The 20,628-nt window shown below is 45.9% G+C and overlaps 8 non-coding genes across 8 annotated transcripts; all 8 read right to left on the reverse strand.

Moving 5' to 3' along the window:
* Nucleotides 1-1,768: 1,768 nt before the first annotated feature.
* LOC130328790 (U2 spliceosomal RNA) lies at nucleotides 1,769-1,959 on the reverse strand. The gene has a single exon (XR_008872656.1). It is a non-coding gene; the product is annotated as a U2 spliceosomal RNA (small nuclear RNA).
* Nucleotides 1,960-4,043: 2,084 nt separating this feature from the next.
* LOC130328791 (U2 spliceosomal RNA) lies at nucleotides 4,044-4,234 on the reverse strand. Its single transcript, XR_008872657.1, has one exon. It is a non-coding gene; the product is annotated as a U2 spliceosomal RNA (small nuclear RNA).
* Nucleotides 4,235-6,326: 2,092 nt separating this feature from the next.
* Nucleotides 6,327-6,517, reverse strand: LOC130328807 (U2 spliceosomal RNA). The gene has a single exon (XR_008872672.1). It is a non-coding gene; the product is annotated as a U2 spliceosomal RNA (small nuclear RNA).
* A 2,090-nt stretch (nucleotides 6,518-8,607) lies between these two features.
* Nucleotides 8,608-8,798, reverse strand: LOC130328792 (U2 spliceosomal RNA). Its single transcript, XR_008872658.1, has one exon. It is a non-coding gene; the product is annotated as a U2 spliceosomal RNA (small nuclear RNA).
* Nucleotides 8,799-10,888: 2,090 nt separating this feature from the next.
* Nucleotides 10,889-11,079, reverse strand: LOC130328803 (U2 spliceosomal RNA). Its single transcript, XR_008872668.1, has one exon. It is a non-coding gene; the product is annotated as a U2 spliceosomal RNA (small nuclear RNA).
* A 2,081-nt stretch (nucleotides 11,080-13,160) lies between these two features.
* Nucleotides 13,161-13,351, reverse strand: LOC130328793 (U2 spliceosomal RNA). Its single transcript, XR_008872659.1, has one exon. It is a non-coding gene; the product is annotated as a U2 spliceosomal RNA (small nuclear RNA).
* Nucleotides 13,352-15,432: 2,081 nt separating this feature from the next.
* On the reverse strand, nucleotides 15,433-15,623 carry LOC130328794 (U2 spliceosomal RNA). The gene has a single exon (XR_008872660.1). It is a non-coding gene; the product is annotated as a U2 spliceosomal RNA (small nuclear RNA).
* A 2,090-nt stretch (nucleotides 15,624-17,713) lies between these two features.
* Nucleotides 17,714-17,904, reverse strand: LOC130328795 (U2 spliceosomal RNA). The gene has a single exon (XR_008872661.1). It is a non-coding gene; the product is annotated as a U2 spliceosomal RNA (small nuclear RNA).
* Between the last annotated feature and the right edge of the window lie 2,724 nt (nucleotides 17,905-20,628).

Genomic DNA, 20,628 nt, shown 5'->3' on the forward strand with positions numbered 1-20,628 from the left:
CCTCCTTGGCTGTCCCCAAACGGTATCAAACCAACACCCACGGGAAGCTGTAAGCATAGAGGACATGCCTGCACCCCATTGGACTTACCTGTGTGGGTTAAACCCGGGTTATTTGACAACCTATGGCGGTGATGGTTCTGCTCAGGCAGAGCAGTGCTGATGCTCCTCATAAAGCTGTCGCTGCTGTGAAGGTTCTAGGTGACATCACAAATCCCTATGGTTACATACACAACAAAGCTGGGTTGTTGTTGTTTACACTCTGCAAGGCCTGTGGAAGTGAGTGACATCATAGCACTGTAGTTCTGAGGGTTCTAGATGGATGCAACAATCTCCTGTTGCTTCTATGAAGGCCATAATAGACGACATCACCAAACAGCTCCATAGTCACATACACAGCAAAGGAGAGATGTTGTTTATACCTAGTGATGTCAGTGGTATTGAGTGACATCACAGCACAGTGCTAAGGCTCCTGGGCCTGGACACAGCAGCGGCTGCAATATCTCAACGGAGAATACGTTTATATATATATATGTGTGTGTGTGCGCGTATATATATATATATATATATATATATATATATATATATATATTTCTCCGCCGAAATCACTTTTAAACCCATTTCCACCTTTTTTTCCCTTCTCTTCCTCTTACTTTTTTTTCACGTTTTTTTACGTTTTTCTCCTTTTCGCCTCTTTTCTGGGCGTATTATTCTTCTTTTTCTTCTTTTTTTTCGTCTAATGCATACCCCATCAGTGCAGCAATGCTTATTCAATACCGCCAGCAGATGGAGACACTGGGGGATAATTTTCTAAGGATTTATACTGATTTTTCCTGTCTGAATTTGTCGCACAGAAAGTTGCAGGCCAAATATGTGTGACATTTCTGCGACTTTAGCTTCTAGAGCATTTTTACAACATTATACATAGGTGCTGAATACATAAAAAGCGACTGTTCAGCGACAGACAAGTCGCATCGGCTGAAAGTAGGCCAGAATGTCAGTCCATGTTGGAGCAGGTTTAGATACAGTCTAAAGTATAGATCTCAAAGTCTGTGCACAGAATTTAGCAAGGGCCTCGCACCTTCTGATGCATCAGGTAGGTGCACAATAGCATAGCCTAACCCTCTGTACTTTGGTCTATATTGATGCGGGACATAGACAGCCAGCTGATGACCAATCCATTAGTGCAATGGATGGCTGGAAGCATTTGTCTTTGCCTTTGCAATACCACAGAAGCAATGCATGGTCAATGTACAGCAATGACACACCTGTGTGAACAGCCAGGAGACCCCCCCCCCCATGTTATGTTACATAGTTACATAGTTAGTACGGTCGAAAAAAGACATATGTCCATCAAGTTCAACCAGGGAATTAAGGGGTAGGGGTGTGGCGCGATATTGGGGAAGGGATGAGATTTTATATTTCTTCATAAGCATTAATCTTATTTTGTCAATTAGGAACATTCAGCACCCACCCGCTATCAAGGCAGCTGCCTATCATGTCATGCCCTACCTGCACAGGTGTGCTGGCTACTCAAATGATCCAATTAAGGAGGCCATTTAGTCAGCAGCAGCAGAAGTCCTGTGCCTGGACGCTCCAACAGCGGCCAGACACAAGCAGAAGCAGAAGCAGCAGAAGCAGCAGAAGCAGCAGCAGCACCACCTTTTGTTTTTTGGCTGCAGCAGCAGCAAGGCCCACAGGGCTGGCTAGCTGGCTAGCCAGCAAGCAGGTAGCAATGAAAGTAGGAATCTTTCTTTTTAACCCTGTAAGGGGGTGGTGCACTGTACCCGAAGATACTGCCATATCGGGTCAATGCATAGGGCGACGGAAGCAAGCTTCGAAATCGGCCCCCGTTCTCAAAAATCCATTTAATATATGGTCCCCAGATAGGGGACGTATCAGATATTAAACTGATAAGAACAGATACTACACTTGATCTTAGCCAAAAGGCCGAGAAGCGATAACCGTGAAAGGGGCGGGCCCAACAAGGTGCCCTTCATGGGCACTATCACTGCTTGCTGTCAGGGAGGCTGCCAGACAATTTTCCATGCACACTCTGGGCTGGGGGGCAGTCAACCACCAGTACACACAGCAGAACCTAAACCCATACCATTATTGCTAAGCAGCAAGACAGGGGCCCATTGCACTCCCACGGGGCCTTTTTAAATGCAATCCATAACCCGGATTTGCCAGGAACCCTTCTTACTCCTCCTACTTGCATGTGACACTGGGCTTAGGATCTGCATAGGAAACACACACACAAGCACACACCTACCTTTGTTGCCTGCAGATGCCTCCTTGGCTGTCCCCAAACGGTATCAAACCAACACCCACGGGAAGCTGTAAGCATAGAGGACATGCCTGCACCCCATTGGACTTACCTGTGTGGGTTAAACCCGGGTTATTTGACAACCTATGGCGGTGATGGTTCTGCTCAGGCAGAGCAGTGCTGATGCTCCTCATAAAGCTGTCGCTGCTGTGAAGGTTCTAGGTGACATCACAAATCCCTATGGTTACATACACAACAAAGCTGGGTTGTTGTTGTTTACACTCTGCAAGGCCTGTGGAAGTGAGTGACATCATAGCACTGTAGTTCTGAGGGTTCTAGATGGATGCAACAATCTCCTGTTGCTTCTATGAAGGCCATAATAGACGACATCACCAAACAGCTCCATAGTCACATACACAGCAAAGGAGAGATGTTGTTTACACCTAGTGATGTCAGTGGTATTGAGTGACATCACAGCACAGTGCTAAGGCTCCTGGGCCTGGACACAGCAGCGGCTGCAATATCTCAACGAAGAATACGTTTATATATATGTGTGTGTGTGCGCGTATATATATATATATATATATATATATATATATATATTTCTCCGCCGAAATCACTTTTAAACCCATTTCCACCTTTTTTTCCCTTCTCTTCCTCTTACTTTTTTTTCACGTTTTTCTACGTTTTTCTCCTTTTCGCCTCTTTTCTGGGCGTATTATTCTTCTTTTTCTTCTTTTTTTTCGTCTAATGCATACCCCATCAGTGCAGCAATGCTTATTCAATACCGCCAGCAGATGGAGACACTGGGGGATAATTTTCTAAGGATTTATACTGATTTTTCCTGTCTGAATTTGTCGCACAGAAAGTTGCAGGCCAAATATGTGTGACATTTCTGCGACTTTAGCTTCTAGAGCATTTTTACAACATTATACATAGGTGCTGAATACATAAAAAGCGACTGTTCAGCGACAGACAAGTCGCATCGGCTGAAAGTAGGCCAGAATGTCAGTCCATGTTGGAGCAGGTTTAGATACAGTCTAAAGTATAGATCTCAAAGTCTGTGCACAGAATTTAGCAAGGGCCTCGCACCTTCTGATGCATCAGGTAGGTGCACAATAGCATAGCCTAACCCTCTGTACTTTGGTCTATATTGATGCGGGACATAGACAGCCAGCTGATGACCAATCCATTAGTGCAATGGATGGCTGGAAGCATTTGTCTTTGCCTTTGCAATACCACAGAAGCAATGCATGGTCAATGTACAGCAATGACACACCTGTGTGAACAGCCAGGAGACCCCCCCCCCCCCCCATGTTATGTTACATAGTTACATAGTTAGTACGGTCGAAAAAAGACATATGTCCATCAAGTTCAACCAGGGAATTAAGGGGTAGGGGTGTGGCGCGATATTGGGGAAGGGATGAGATTTTATATTTCTTCATAAGCATTAATCTTATTTTGTCAATTAGGAACATTCAGCACCCACCCGCTATCAAGGCAGCTGCCTATCATGTCATGCCCTACCTGCACAGGTGTGCTGGCTACTCAAATGATCCAATTAAGGAGGCCATTTAGTCAGCAGCAGCAGAAGTCCTGTGCCTGGACGCTCCAACAGCGGCCAGACACAAGCAGAAGCAGAAGCAGCAGAAGCAGCAGCAGCACCACCTTTTGTTTTTTGGCTGCAGCAGCAGCAAGGCCCACAGGGCTGGCTAGCTGGCTAGCCAGCAAGCAGGTAGCAATGAAAGTAGGAATCTTTCTTTTTAACCCTGTAAGGGGGTGGTGCACTGTACCCGAAGATACTGCCATATCGGGTCAATGCATAGGGCGACGGAAGCAAGCTTCGAAATCGGCCCCCGTTCTCAAAAATCCATTTAATATATGGTCCCCAGATAGGGGACGTATCAGATATTAAACTGATAAGAACAGATACTACACTTGATCTTAGCCAAAAGGCCGAGAAGCGATAACCGTGAAAGGGGCGGGCCCAACAAGGTGCCCTTCATGGGCACTATCACTGCTTGCTGTCAGGGAGGCTGCCAGACAATTTTCCATGCACACTCTGGGCTGGGGGGCAGTCAACCACCAGTACACACAGCAGAACCTAAACCCATACCATTATTGCTAAGCAGCAAGACAGGGGCCCATTGCACTCCCACGGGGCCTTTTTAAATGCAATCCATAACCCGGATTTGCCAGGAACCCTTCTTACTCCTCCTACTTGCATGTGACACTGGGCTTAGGATCTGCATAGGAAACACACACACAAGCACACACCTACCTTTGTTGCCTGCAGATGCCTCCTTGGCTGTCCCCAAACGGTATCAAACCAACACCCACGGGAAGCTGTAAGCATAGAGGACATGCCTGCACCCCATTGGACTTACCTGTGTGGGTTAAACCCGGGTTATTTGACAACCTATGGCGGTGATGGTTCTGCTCAGGCAGAGCAGTGCTGATGCTCCTCATAAAGCTGTCGCTGCTGTGAAGGTTCTAGGTGACATCACAAATCCCTATGGTTACATACACAACAAAGCTGGGTTGTTGTTGTTTACACTCTGCAAGGCCTGTGGAAGTGAGTGACATCATAGCACTGTAGTTCTGAGGGTTCTAGATGGATGCAACAATCTCCTGTTGCTTCTATGAAGGCCATAATAGACGACATCACCAAACAGCTCCATAGTCACATACACAGCAAAGGAGAGATGTTGTTTACACCTAGTGATGTCAGTGGTATTGAGTGACATCACAGCACAGTGCTAAGGCTCCTGGGCCTGGACACAGCAGCGGCTGCAATATCTCAACGGAGAATACGTTTATATATATGTGTGTGTGTGCGCGTATATATATATATATATATATATATATATATATATATATATATATTTCTCCGCCGAAATCACTTTTAAACCCATTTCCACCTTTTTTTCCCTTCTCTTCCTCTTACTTTTTTTTCACGTTTTTTTACGTTTTTCTCCTTTTCGCCTCTTTTCTGGGCGTATTATTCTTCTTTTTCTTCTTTTTTTTCGTCTAATGCATACCCCATCAGTGCAGCAATGCTTATTCAATACCGCCAGCAGATGGAGACACTGGGGGATAATTTTCTAAGGATTTATACTGATTTTTCCTGTCTGAATTTGTCGCACAGAAAGTTGCAGGCCAAATATGTGTGACATTTCTGCGACTTTAGCTTCTAGAGCATTTTTACAACATTATACATAGGTGCTGAATACATAAAAAGCGACTGTTCAGCGACAGACAAGTCGCATCGGCTGAAAGTAGGCCAGAATGTCAGTCCATGTTGGAGCAGGTTTAGATACAGTCTAAAGTATAGATCTCAAAGTCTGTGCACAGAATTTAGCAAGGGCCTCGCACCTTCTGATGCATCAGGTAGGTGCACAATAGCATAGCCTAACCCTCTGTACTTTGGTCTATATTGATGCGGGACATAGACAGCCAGCTGATGACCAATCCATTAGTGCAATGGATGGCTGGAAGCATTTGTCTTTGCCTTTGCAATACCACAGAAGCAATGCATGGTCAATGTACAGCAATGACACACCTGTGTGAACAGCCAGGAGACCCCCCCCCCCCCCCATGTTATGTTACATAGTTACATAGTTAGTACGGTCGAAAAAAGACATATGTCCATCAAGTTCAACCAGGGAATTAAGGGGTAGGGGTGTGGCGCGATATTGGGGAAGGGATGAGATTTTATATTTCTTCATAAGCATTAATCTTATTTTGTCAATTAGGAACATTCAGCACCCACCCGCTATCAAGGCAGCTGCCTATCATGTCATGCCCTACCTGCACAGGTGTGCTGGCTACTCAAATGATCCAATTAAGGAGGCCATTTAGTCAGCAGCAGCAGAAGTCCTGTGCCTGGACGCTCCAACAGCGGCCAGACACAAGCAGAAGCAGAAGCAGCAGAAGCAGCAGCAGCACCACCTTTTGTTTTTTGGCTGCAGCAGCAGCAAGGCCCACAGGGCTGGCTAGCTGGCTAGCCAGCAAGCAGGTAGCAATGAAAGTAGGAATCTTTCTTTTTAACCCTGTAAGGGGGTGGTGCACTGTACCCGAAGATACTGCCATATCGGGTCAATGCATAGGGTGACGGAAGCAAGCTTCGAAATCGGCCCCCGTTCTCAAAAATCCATTTAATATATGGTCCCCAGATAGGGGACGTATCAGATATTAAACTGATAAGAACAGATACTACACTTGATCTTAGCCAAAAGGCCGAGAAGCGATAACCGTGAAAGGGGCGGGCCCAACAAGGTGCCCTTCATGGGCACTATCACTGCTTGCTGTCAGGGAGGCTGCCAGACAATTTTCCATGCACACTCTGGGCTGGGGGGCAGTCAACCACCAGTACACACAGCAGAACCTAAACCCATACCATTATTGCTAAGCAGCAAGACAGGGGCCCATTGCACTCCCACGGGGCCTTTTTAAATGCAATCCATAACCCGGATTTGCCAGGAACCCTTCTTACTCCTCCTACTTGCATGTGACACTGGGCTTAGGATCTGCATAGGAAACACACACACAAGCACACACCTACCTTTGTTGCCTGCAGATGCCTCCTTGGCTGTCCCCAAACGGTATCAAACCAACACCCACGGGAAGCTGTAAGCATAGAGGACATGCCTGCACCCCATTGGACTTACCTGTGTGGGTTAAACCCGGGTTATTTGACAACCTATGGCGGTGATGGTTCTGCTCAGGCAGAGCAGTGCTGATGCTCCTCATAAAGCTGTCGCTGCTGTGAAGGTTCTAGGTGACATCACAAATCCCTATGGTTACATACACAACAATGCTGGGTTGTTGTTGTTTACACTCTGCAAGGCCTGTGGAAGTGAGTGACATCATAGCACTGTAGTTCTGAGGGTTCTAGATGGATGCAACAATCTCCTGTTGCTTCTATGAAGGCCATAATAGACGACATCACCAAACAGCTCCATAGTCACATACACAGCAAAGGAGAGATGTTGTTTACACCTAGTGATGTCAGTGGTATTGAGTGACATCACAGCACAGTGCTAAGGCTCCTGGGCCTGGACACAGCAGCGGCTGCAATATCTCAACGGAGAATACGTTTATATATATGTGTGTGTGTGCGCGTATATATATATATATATATATATATATATATATATATATATATTTCTCCGCCGAAATCACTTTTAAACCCATTTCCACCTTTTTTTCCCTTCTCTTCCTCTTACTTTTTTTCAAGTTTTTTTACGTTTTTCTCCTTTTCGCCTCTTTTCTGGGCGTATTATTCTTCTTTTTCTTCTTTTTTTCGTCTAATGCATACCCCATCAGTGCAGCAATGCTTATTCAATACCGCCAGCAGATGGAGACACTGGGGGATAATTTTCTAAGGATTTATACTGATTTTTCCTGTCTGAATTTGTCGCACAGAAAGTTGCAGGCCAAATATGTGTGACATTTCTGCGACTTTAGCTTCTAGAGCATTTTTACAACATTATACATAGGTGCTGAATACATAAAAAGCGACTGTTCAGCGACAGACAAGTCGCATCGGCTGAAAGTAGGCCAGAATGTCAGTCCATGTTGGAGCAGGTTTAGATACAGTCTAAAGTATAGATCTCAAAGTCTGTGCACAGAATTTAGCAAGGGCCTCGCACCTTCTGATGCATCAGGTAGGTGCACAATAGCATAGCCTAACCCTCTGTACTTTGGTCTATATTGATGCGGGACATAGACAGCCAGCTGATGACCAATCCATTAGTGCAATGGATGGCTGGAAGCATTTGTCTTTGCCTTTGCAATACCACAGAAGCAATGCATGGTCAATGTACAGCAATGACACACCTGTGTGAACAGCCAGGAGACCCCCCCCCCCCCCCATGTTATGTTACATAGTTACATAGTTAGTACGGTCGAAAAAAGACATATGTCCATCAAGTTCAACCAGGGAATTAAGGGGTAGGGGTGTGGCGCGATATTGGGGAAGGGATGAGATTTTATATTTCTTCATAAGCATTAATCTTATTTTGTCAATTAGGAACATTCAGCACCCACCCGCTATCAAGGCAGCTGCCTATCATGTCATGCCCTACCTGCACAGGTGTGCTGGCTACTCAAATGATCCAATTAAGGAGGCCATTTTTAGTCAGCAGCAGCAGAAGTCCTGTGCCTGGACGCTCCAACAGCGGCCAGACACAAGCAGAAGCAGAAGCAGCAGAAGCAGCAGCAGCACCACCTTTTGTTTTTTGGCTGCAGCAGCAGCAAGGCCCACAGGGCTGGCTAGCTGGCTAGCCAGCAAGCAGGTAGCAATGAAAGTAGGAATCTTTCTTTTTAACCCTGTAAGGGGGTGGTGCACTGTACCCGAAGATACTGCCATATCGGGTCAATGCATAGGGCGACGGAAGCAAGCTTCGAAATCGGCCCCCGTTCTCAAAAATCCATTTAATATATGGTCCCCAGATAGGGGACGTATCAGATATTAAACTGATAAGAACAGATACTACACTTGATCTTAGCCAAAAGGCCGAGAAGCGATAACCGTGAAAGGGGCGGGCCCAACAAGGTGCCCTTCATGGGCACTATCACTGCTTGCTGTCAGGGAGGCTGCCAGACAATTTTCCATGCACACTCTGGGCTGGGGGGCAGTCAACCACCAGTACACACAGCAGAACCTAAACCCATACCATTATTGCTAAGCAGCAAGACAGGGGCCCATTGCACTCCCACGGGGCCTTTTTAAATGCAATCCATAACCCGGATTTGCCAGGAACCCTTCTTACTCCTCCTACTTGCATGTGACACTGGGCTTAGGATCTGCATAGGAAACACACACACAAGCACACACCTACCTTTGTTGCCTGCAGATGCCTCCTTGGCTGTCCCCAAACGGTATCAAACCAACACCCACGGGAAGCTGTAAGCATAGAGGACATGCCTGCACCCCATTGGACTTACCTGTGTGGTTTAAACCCGGGTTATTTGACAACCTATGGCGGTGATGGTTCTGCTCAGGCAGAGCAGTGCTGATGCTCCTCATAAAGCTGTCGCTGCTGTGAAGGTTCTAGGTGACATCACAAATCCCTATGGTTACATACACAACAAAGCTGGGTTGTTGTTGTTTACACTCTGCAAGGCCTGTGGAAGTGAGTGACATCATAGCACTGTAGTTCTGAGGGTTCTAGATGGATGCAACAATCTCCTGTTGCTTCTATGAAGGCCATAATAGACGACATCACCAAACAGCTCCATAGTCACATACACAGCAAAGGAGAGATGTTGTTTACACCTAGTGATGTCAGTGGTATTGAGTGACATCACAGCACAGTGCTAAGGCTCCTGGGCCTGGACACAGCAGCGGCTGCAATATCTCAACGGAGAATACGTTTATATATATGTGTGTGTGTGCGCGTATATATATATATATATATATATATATATATATATATATATATTTCTCCGCCGAAATCACTTTTAAACCCATTTCCACCTTTTTTTCCCTTCTCTTCCTCTTACTTTTTTTTCACGTTTTTTTACGTTTTTCTCCTTTTCGCCTCTTTTCTGGGCGTATTATTCTTCTTTTTCTTCTTTTTTTTCGTCTAATGCATACCCCATCAGTGCAGCAATGCTTATTCAATACCGCCAGCAGATGGAGACACTGGGGGATAATTTTCTAAGGATTTATACTGATTTTTCCTGTCTGAATTTGTCGCACAGAAAGTTGCAGGCCAAATATGTGTGACATTTCTGCGACTTTAGCTTCTAGAGCATTTTTACAACATTATACATAGGTGCTGAATACATAAAAAGCGACTGTTCAGCGACAGACAAGTCGCATCGGCTGAAAGTAGGCCAGAATGTCAGTCCATGTTGGAGCAGGTTTAGATACAGTCTAAAGTATAGATCTCAAAGTCTGTGCACAGAATTTAGCAAGGGCCTCGCACCTTCTGATGCATCAGGTAGGTGCACAATAGCATAGCCTAACCCTCTGTACTTTGGTCTATATTGATGCGGGACATAGACAGCCAGCTGATGACCAATCCATTAGTGCAATGGATGGCTGGAAGCATTTGTCTTTGCCTTTGCAATACCACAGAAGCAATGCATGGTCAATGTACAGCAATGACACACCTGTGTGAACAGCCAGGAGACCCCCCCCCCCCCCCATGTTATGTTACATAGTTACATAGTTAGTACGGTCGAAAAAAGACATATGTCCATCAAGTTCAACCAGGGAATTAAGGGGTAGGGGTGTGGCGCGATATTGGGGAAGGGATGAGATTTTATATTTCTTCATAAGCATTAATCTTATTTTGTCAATTAGGAACATTCAGCACCCACCCGCTATCAAGGCAGCTGCCTATCATGTCATGCCCTACCTGCACAGGTGTGCTGGCTACTCAAATGATCCAATTAAGGAGGCCATTTAGTCAGCAGCAGCAGAAGTCCTGTGCCTGGACGCTCCAACAGCGGCCAGACACAAGCAGAAGCAGAAGCAGCAGAAGCAGCAGCAGCACCACCTTTTGTTTTTTGGCTGCAGCAGCAGCAAGGCCCACAGGGCTGGCTAGCTGGCTAGCCAGCAAGCAGGTAGCAATGAAAGTAGGAATCTTTCTTTTTAACCCTGTAAGGGGGTGGTGCACTGTACCCGAAGATACTGCCATATCGGGTCAATGCATAGGGCGACGGAAGCAAGCTTCGAAATCGACCCCCGTTCTCAAAAATCCATTTAATATATGGTCCCCAGATAGGGGACGTATCAGATATTAAACTGATAAGAACAGATACTACACTTGATCTTAGCCAAAAGGCCGAGAAGCGATAACCGTGAAAGGGGCGGGCCCAACAAGGTGCCCTTCATGGGCACTATCACTGCTTGCTGTCAGGGAGGCTGCCAGACAATTTTCCATGCACACTCTGGGCTGGGGGGCAGTCAACCACCAGTACACACAGCAGAACCTAAACCCATACCATTATTGCTAAGCAGCAAGACAGGGGCCCATTGCACTCCCACGGGGCCTTTTTAAATGCAATCCATAACCCGGATTTGCCAGGAACCCTTCTTACTCCTCCTACTTGCATGTGACACTGGGCTTAGGATCTGCATAGGAAACACACACACAAGCACACACCTACCTTTGTTGCCTGCAGATGCCTCCTTGGCTGTCCCCAAACGGTATCAAACCAACACCCACGGGAAGCTGTAAGCATAGAGGACATGCCTGCACCCCATTGGACTTACCTGTGTGGGTTAAACCCGGGTTATTTGACAACCTATGGCGGTGATGGTTCTGCTCAGGCAGAGCAGTGCTGATGCTCCTCATAAAGCTGTCGCTGCTGTGAAGGTTCTAGGTGACATCACAAATCCCTATGGTTACATACACAACAAAGCTGGGTTGTTGTTGTTTACACTCTGCAAGGCCTGTGGAAGTGAGTGACATCATAGCACTGTAGTTCTGAGGGTTCTAGATGGATGCAACAATCTCCTGTTGCTTCTATAAAGGCCATAATAGACGACATCACCAAACAGCTCCATAGTCACATACACAGCAAAGGAGAGATGTTGTTTACACCTAGTGATGTCAGTGGTATTGAGTGACATCACAGCACAGTGCTAAGGCTCCTGGGCCTGGACACAGCAGCGGCTGCAATATCTCAACGGAGAATACGTTTATATATATGTGTGTGTGTGCGCGTATATATATATATATATATATATATATATATATATATTTCTCCGCCGAAATCACTTTTAAACCCATTTCCACCTTTTTTTCCCTTCTCTTCCTCTTACTTTTTTTTCACGTTTTTTTACGTTTTTCTCCTTTTCGCCTCTTTTCTGGGCGTATTATTCTTCTTTTTCTTCTTTTTTTTCGTCTAATGCATACCCCATCAGTGCAGCAATGCTTATTCAATACCGCCAGCAGATGGAGACACTGGGGGATAATTTTCTAAGGATTTATACTGATTTTTCCTGTCTGAATTTGTCGCACAGAAAGTTGCAGGCCAAATATGTGTGACATTTCTGCGACTTTAGCTTCTAGAGCATTTTTACAACATTATACATAGGTGCTGAATACATAAAAAGCGACTGTTCAGCGACAGACAAGTCGCATCGGCTGAAAGTAGGCCAGAATGTCAGTCCATGTTGGAGCAGGTTTAGATACAGTCTAAAGTATAGATCTCAAAGTCTGTGCACAGAATTTAGCAAGGGCCTCGCACCTTCTGATGCATCAGGTAGGTGCACAATAGCATAGCCTAACCCTCTGTACTTTGGTCTATATTGATGCGGGACATAGACAGCCAGCTGATGACCAATCCATTAGTGCAATGGATGGCTGGAAGCATTTGTCTTTGCCTTTGCAATACCACAGAAGCAATGCATGGTCAATGTACAGCAATGACACACCTGTGTGAACAGCCAGGAGACCCCCCCCCCCCATGTTATGTTACATAGTTACATAGTTAGTACGGTCGAAAAAAGACATATGTCCATCAAGTTCAACCAGGGAATTAAGGGGTAGGGGTGTGGCGCGATATTGGGGAAGGGATGAGATTTTATATTTCTTCATAAGCATTAATCTTATTTTGTCAATTAGGAACATTCAGCACCCACCCGCTATCAAGGCAGCTGCCTATCATGTCATGCCCTACCTGCACAGGTGTGCTGGCTACTCAAATGATCCAATTAAGGAGGCCATTTAGTCAGCAGCAGCAGAAGTCCTGTGCCTGGACGCTCCAACAGCGGCCAGACACAAGCAGAAGCAGAAGCAGCAGAAGCAGCAGCAGCACCACCTTTTGTTTTTTGGCTGCAGCAGCAGCAAGGCCCACAGGGCTGGCTAGCTGGCTAGCCAGCAAGCAGGTAGCAATGAAAGTAGGAATCTTTCTTTTTAACCCTGTAAGGGGGTGGTGCACTGTACCCGAAGATACTGCCATATCGGGTCAATGCATAGGGCGACGGAAGCAAGCTTCGAAATCGGCCCCCGTTCTCAAAAATCCATTTAATATATGGTCCCCAGATAGGGGACGTATCAGATATTAAACTGATAAGAACAGATACTACACTTGATCTTAGCCAAAAGGCCGAGAAGCGATAACCGTGAAAGGGGCGGGCCCAACAAGGTGCCCTTCATGGGCACTATCACTGCTTGCTGTCAGGGAGGCTGCCAGACAATTTTCCATGCACACTCTGGGCTGGGGGGCAGTCAACCACCAGTACACACAGCAGAACCTAAACCCATACCATTATTGCTAAGCAGCAAGACAGGGGCCCATTGCACTCCCACGGGGCCTTTTTAAATGCAATCCATAACCCGGATTTGCCAGGAACCCTTCTTACTCCTCCTACTTGCATGTGACACTGGGCTTAGGATCTGCATAGGAAACACACACACAAGCACACACCTACCTTTGTTGCCTGCAGATGCCTCCTTGGCTGTCCCCAAACGGTATCAAACCAACACCCACGGGAAGCTGTAAGCATAGAGGACATGCCTGCACCCCATTGGACTTACCTGTGTGGGTTAAACCCGGGTTATTTGACAACCTATGGCGGTGATGGTTCTGCTCAGGCAGAGCAGTGCTGATGCTCCTCATAAAGCTGTCGCTGCTGTGAAGGTTCTAGGTGACATCACAAATCCCTATGGTTACATACACAACAAAGCTGGGTTGTTGTTGTTTACACTCTGCAAGGCCTGTGGAAGTGAGTGACATCATAGCACTGTAGTTCTGAGGGTTCTAGATGGATGCAACAATCTCCTGTTGCTTCTATGAAGGCCATAATAGACGACATCACCAAACAGCTCCATAGTCACATACACAGCAAAGGAGAGATGTTGTTTACACCTAGTGATGTCAGTGGTATTGAGTGACATCACAGCACAGTGCTAAGGCTCCTGGGCCTGGACACAGCAGCGGCTGCAATATCTCAACGGAGAATACGTTTATATATATGTGTGTGTGTGCGCGTATATATATATATATATATATATATATATATATATATATATATTCTCCGCCGAAATCACTTTTAAACCCATTTCCACCTTTTTTTCCCTTCTCTTCCTCTTACTTTTTTTTCACGTTTTTTTACGTTTTTCTCCTTTTCGCCTCTTTTCTGGGCGTATTATTCTTCTTTTTCTTCTTTTTTTTCGTCTAATGCATACCCCATCAGTGCAGCAATGCTTATTCAATACCGCCAGCAGATGGAGACACTGGGGGATAATTTTCTAAGGATTTATACTGATTTTTCCTGTCTGAATTTGTCGCACAGAAAGTTGCAGGCCAAATATGTGTGACATTTCTGCGACTTTAGCTTCTAGAGCATTTTTACAACATTATACATAGGTGCTGAATACATAAAAAGCGACTGTTCAGCGACAGACAAGTCGCATCGGCTGAAAGTAGGCCAGAATGTCAGTCCATGTTGGAGCAGGTTTAGATACAGTCTAAAGTATAGATCTCAAAGTCTGTGCACAGAATTTAGCAAGGGCCTCGCACCTTCTGATGCATCAGGTAGGTGCACAATAGCATAGCCTAACCCTCTGTACTTTGGTCTATATTGATGCGGGACATAGACAGCCAGCTGATGACCAATCCATTAGTGCAATGGATGGCTGGAAGCATTTGTCTTTGCCTTTGCAATACCACAGAAGCAATGCATGGTCAATGTACAGCAATGACACACCTGTGTGAACAGCCAGGAGACCCCCCCCCCCCCCCATGTTATGTTACATAGTTACATAGTTAGTACGGTCGAAAAAAGACATATGTCCATCAAGTTCAACCAGGGAATTAAGGGGTAGGGGTGTGGCGCGATATTGGGGAAGGGATGAGATTTTATATTTCTTCATAAGCATTAATCTTATTTTGTCAATTAGGAACATTCAGCACCCACCCGCTATCAAGGCAGCTGCCTATCATGTCATGCCCTACCTGCACAGGTGTGCTGGCTACTCAAATGATCCAATTAAGGAGGCCATTTAGTCAGCAGCAGCAGAAGTCCTGTGCCTGGACGCTCCAACAGCGGCCAGACACAAGCAGAAGCAGAAGCAGCAGAAGCAGCAGCAGCACCACCTTTTGTTTTTTGGCTGCAGCAGCAGCAAGGCCCACAGAGCTGGCTAGCCAGCAAGCAGGTAGCAATGAAAGTAGGAATCTTTCTTTTTAACCCTGTAAGGGGGTGGTGCACTGTACCCGAAGATACTGCCATATCGGGTCAATGCATAGGGCGACGGAAGCAAGCTTCGAAATCGGCCCCCGTTCTCAAAAATCCATTTAATATATGGTCCCCAGATAGGGGACGTATCAGATATTAAACTGATAAGAACAGATACTACACTTGATCTTAGCCAAAAGGCCGAGAAGCGATAACCGTGAAAGGGGCGGGCCCAACAAGGTGCCCTTCATGGGCACTATCACTGCTTGCTGTCAGGGAGGCTGCCAGACAATTTTCCATGCACACTCTGGGCTGGGGGGCAGTCAACCACCAGTACACACAGCAGAACCTAAACCCATACCATTATTGCTAAGCAGCAAGACAGGGGCCCATTGCACTCCCACGGGGCCTTTTTAAATGCAATCCATAACCCGGATTTGCCAGGAACCCTTCTTACTCCTCCTACTTGCATGTGACACTGGGCTTAGGATCTGCATAGGAAACACACACACAAGCACACACCTACCTTTGTTGCCTGCAGATGCCTCCTTGGCTGTCCCCAAACGGTATCAAACCAACACCCACGGGAAGCTGTAAGCATAGAGGACATGCCTGCACCCCATTGGACTTACCTGTGTGGGTTAAACCCGGGTTATTTGACAACCTATGGCGGTGATGGTTCTGCTCAGGCAGAGCAGTGCTGATGCTCCTCATAAAGCTGTCGCTGCTGTGAAGGTTCTAGGTGACATCACAAATCCCTATGGTTACATACACAACAAAGCTGGGTTGTTGTTGTTTACACTCTGCAAGGCCTGTGGAAGTGAGTGACATCATAGCACTGTAGTTCTGAGGGTTCTAGATGGATGCAACAATCTCCTGTTGCTTCTATGAAGGCCATAATAGACGACATCACCAAACAGCTCCATAGTCACATACACAGCAAAGGAGAGATGTTGTTTACACCTAGTGATGTCAGTGGTATTGAGTGACATCACAGCACAGTGCTAAGGCTCCTGGGCCTGGACACAGCAGCGGCTGCAATATCTCAACGGAGAATACGTTTATATATATGTGTGTGTGTGCGCGTATATATATATATATATATATATATATATATATATATATATATATATATTTCTCCGCCGAAATCACTTTTAAACCCATTTCCACCTTTTTTTCCCTTCTCTTCCTCTTACTTTTTTTTCACGTTTTTTTACGTTTTTCTCCTTTTCGCCTCTTTTCTGGGCGTATTATTATTCTTTTTCTTCTTTTTTTTCGTCTAATGCATACCCCATCAGTGCAGCAATGCTTATTCAATACCGCCAGCAGATGGAGACACTGGGGGATAATTTTCTAAGGATTTATACTGATTTTTCCTGTCTGAATTTGTCGCACAGAAAGTTGCAGGCCAAATATGTGTGACATTTCTGCGACTTTAGCTTCTAGAGCATTTTTACAACATTATACATAGGTGCTGAATACATAAAAAGCGACTGTTCAGCGACAGACAAGTCGCATCGGCTGAAAGTAGGCCAGAATGTCAGTCCATGTTGGAGCAGGTTTAGATACAGTCTAAAGTATAGATCTCAAAGTCTGTGCACAGAATTTAGCAAGGGCCTCGCACCTTCTGATGCATCAGGTAGGTGCACAATAGCATAGCCTAACCCTCTGTACTTTGGTCTATATTGATGCGGGACATAGACAGCCAGCTGATGACCAATCCATTAGTGCAATGGATGGCTGGAAGCATTTGTCTTTGCCTTTGCAATACCACAGAAGCAATGCATGGTCAATGTACAGCAATGACACACCTGTGTGAACAGCCAGGAGACCCCCCCCCCCCCCCCCCATGTTATGTTACATAGTTACATAGTTAGTACGGTCGAAAAAAGACATATGTCCATCATGTTCAACCAGGGAATTAAGGGGTAGGGGTGTGGCGCGATATTGGGGAAGGGATGAGATTTTATATTTCTTCATAAGCATTAATCTTATTTTGTCAATTAGGAACATTCAGCACCCACCCGCTATCAAGGCAGCTGCCTATCATGTCATGCCCTACCTGCACAGGTGTGCTGGCTACTCAAATGATCCAATTAAGGAGGCCATTTAGTCAGCAGCAGCAGAAGTCCTGTGCCTGGACGCTCCAACAGCGGCCAGACACAAGCAGAAGCAGAAGCAGCAGAAGCAGCACCTTTTGTTTTTTGGCTGCAGCAGCAGCAAGGCCCACAGGGCTGGCTAGCTGGCTAGCCAGCAAGCAGGTAGCAATGAAAGTAGGAATCTTTCTTTTTAACCCTGTAAGGGGGTGGTGCACTGTACCCGAAGATACTGCCATATCGGGTCAATGCATAGGGCGACGGAAGCAAGCTTCGAAATCGGCCCCCGTTCTCAAAAATCCATTTAATATATGGTCCCCAGATAGGGGACGTATCAGATATTAAACTGATAAGAACAGATACTACACTTGATCTTAGCCAAAAGGCCGAGAAGCGATAACCGTGAAAGGGGCGGGCCCAACAAGGTGCCCTTCATGGGCACTATCACTGCTTGCTGTCAGGGAGGCTGCCAGACAATTTTCCATGCACACTCTGGGCTGGGGGGCAGTCAACCACCAGTACACACAGCAGAACCTAAACCCATACCATTATTGCTAAGCAGCAAGACAGGGGCCCATTGCACTCCCACGGGGCCTTTTTAAATGCAATCCATAACCCGGATTTGCCAGGAACCCTTCTTACTCCTCCTACTTGCATGTGACACTGGGCTTAGGATCTGCATAGGAAACACACACACAAGCACACACCTACCTTTGTTGCCTGCAGATGCCTCCTTGGCTGTCCCCAAACGGTATCAAACCAACACCCACGGGAAGCTGTAAGCATAGAGGACATGCCTGCACCCCATTGGACTTACCTGTGTGGGTTAAACCCGGGTTATTTGACAACCTATGGCGGTGATGGTTCTGCTCAGGCAGAGCAGTGCTGATGCTCCTCATAAAGCTGTCGCTGCTGTGAAGGTTCTAGGTGACATCACAAATCCCTATGGTTACATACACAACAAAGCTGGGTTGTTGTTGTTTACACTCTGCAAGGCCTGTGGAAGTGAGTGACATCATAGCACTGTAGTTCTGAGGGTTCTAGATGGATGCAACAATCTCCTGTTGCTTCTATGAAGGCCATAATAGACGACATCACCAAACAGCTCCATAGTCACATACACAGCAAAGGAGAGATGTTGTTTACACCTAGTGATGTCAGTGGTATTGAGTGACATCACAGCACAGTGCTAAGGCTCCTGGGCCTGGACACAGCAGCGGCTGCAATATCTCAACGGAGAATACGTTTATATATATGTGTGTGTGTGCGCGTATATATATATATATATATATATATATATATATATATATATATATTTCTCCGCCGAAATCACTTTTAAACCCATTTCCACCTTTTTTTCCCTTCTCTTCCTCTTACTTTTTTTTCACGTTTTTTTACGTTTTTCTCCTTTTCGCCTCTTTTCTGGGCGTATTATTCTTCTTTTTCTTCTTTTTTTTCGTCTAATGCATACCCCATCAGTGCAGCAATGCTTATTCAATACCGCCAGCAGATGGAGACACTGGGGGATAATTTTCTAAGGATTTATACTGATTTTTCCTGTCTGAATTTGTCGCACAGAAAGTTGCAGGCCAAATATGTGTGACATTTCTGCGACTTTAGCTTCTAGAGCATTTTTACAACATTATACATAGGTGCTGAATACATAAAAAGCGACTGTTCAGCGACAGACAAGTCGCATCGGCTGAAAGTAGGCCAGAATGTCAGTCCATGTTGGAGCAGGTTTAGATACAGTCTAAAGTATAGATCTCAAAGTCTGTGCACAGAATTTAGCAAGGGCCTCGCACCTTCTGATGCATCAGGTAGGTGCACAATAGCATAGCCTAACCCTCTGTACTTTGGTCTATATTGATGCGGGACATAGACAGCCAGCTGATGACCAATCCATTAGTGCAATGGATGGCTGGAAGCATTTGTCTTTGCCTTTGCAATACCACAGAAGCAATGCATGGTCAATGTACAGCAATGACACACCTGTGTGAACAGCCAGGAGACCCCCCCCCCCCATGTTATGTTACATAGTTACATAGTTAGTACGGTCGAAAAAAGACATATGTCCATCAAGTTCAACCAGGGAATTAAGGGGTAGGGGTGTGGCGCGATATTGGGGAAGGGATGAGATTTTATATTTCTTCATAAGCATTAATCTTATTTTGTCAATTAGGAACATTCAGCACCCACCCGCTATCAAGGCAGCTGCCTATCATGTCATGCCCTACCTGCACAGGTGTGCTGGCTACTCAAATGATCCAATTAAGGAGGCCATTTAGTCAGCAGCAGCAGAAGTCCTGTGCCTGGACGCTCCAACAGCGGCCAGACACAAGCAGAAATAAAGACAAAAAAGACAACCGGGAGGCAGCGCCTCGTGTATTACCCTTGGCAGGTGAGGGAACCAAAAAGTATGCTGAATGTACACCCAGGACTTAAGTCAGGGTGGCCGCTCACCTTAAAGTAGAAGAATTGCGCATATCACCCCTTGATTGGGGTACCAGATAGAGTTGGATGAGCTGCCGAGCCTGATGGTCACAGGAGCGTGTCAACGCCCTGTAGAAACTGGAATACTTGTGAGAAAAAAGACCAATGGATCCAGGCGCTGCTCTATCCAGGTATACACAGGATGCAGGTAAGTGTTCTTAATCAAGCAATTTTATTGAACACAAAACAACAAAAGGATCATGACGCGTTTCGGGGTAAATTCCCCTTCCTCAGATGATCTAGGTGCTGCTACAACAAGCACCCTTTATATAATGGCAAGGTGGAGGAGGTACAGGTCAGGAAGGGGTGGGCTGAATGTGATGTCACATCCAGTCCACTTACAAAAAACTTAATTTACATGTAGAAACAGCAGAAAATAATTATTGTCTAAAACATACAGGTGTGCGTTCGATTATGATAATATAACGCAATATAAACAGTACTAAGTGATATAACATGGGTGGAATCGGCAATGTGACAAACACATGCGGGAGCTCTGACGAGGTAAACAACATAGCCATGTGGCTGAAAATAAACATAAACAATGGCATCGGTCTACTGTAAGGCGCTCCACTCGCAGCACGCACCGGCATAGCAGTGACAGGAGTATCCACGGACGCGTTGCCAAG

This window comes from Hyla sarda, unplaced genomic scaffold (genome assembly GCF_029499605.1).
Source record: "Hyla sarda isolate aHylSar1 unplaced genomic scaffold, aHylSar1.hap1 scaffold_314, whole genome shotgun sequence".
NCBI classification, from domain to species: Eukaryota; Metazoa; Chordata; class Amphibia; order Anura; family Hylidae; genus Hyla; species Hyla sarda.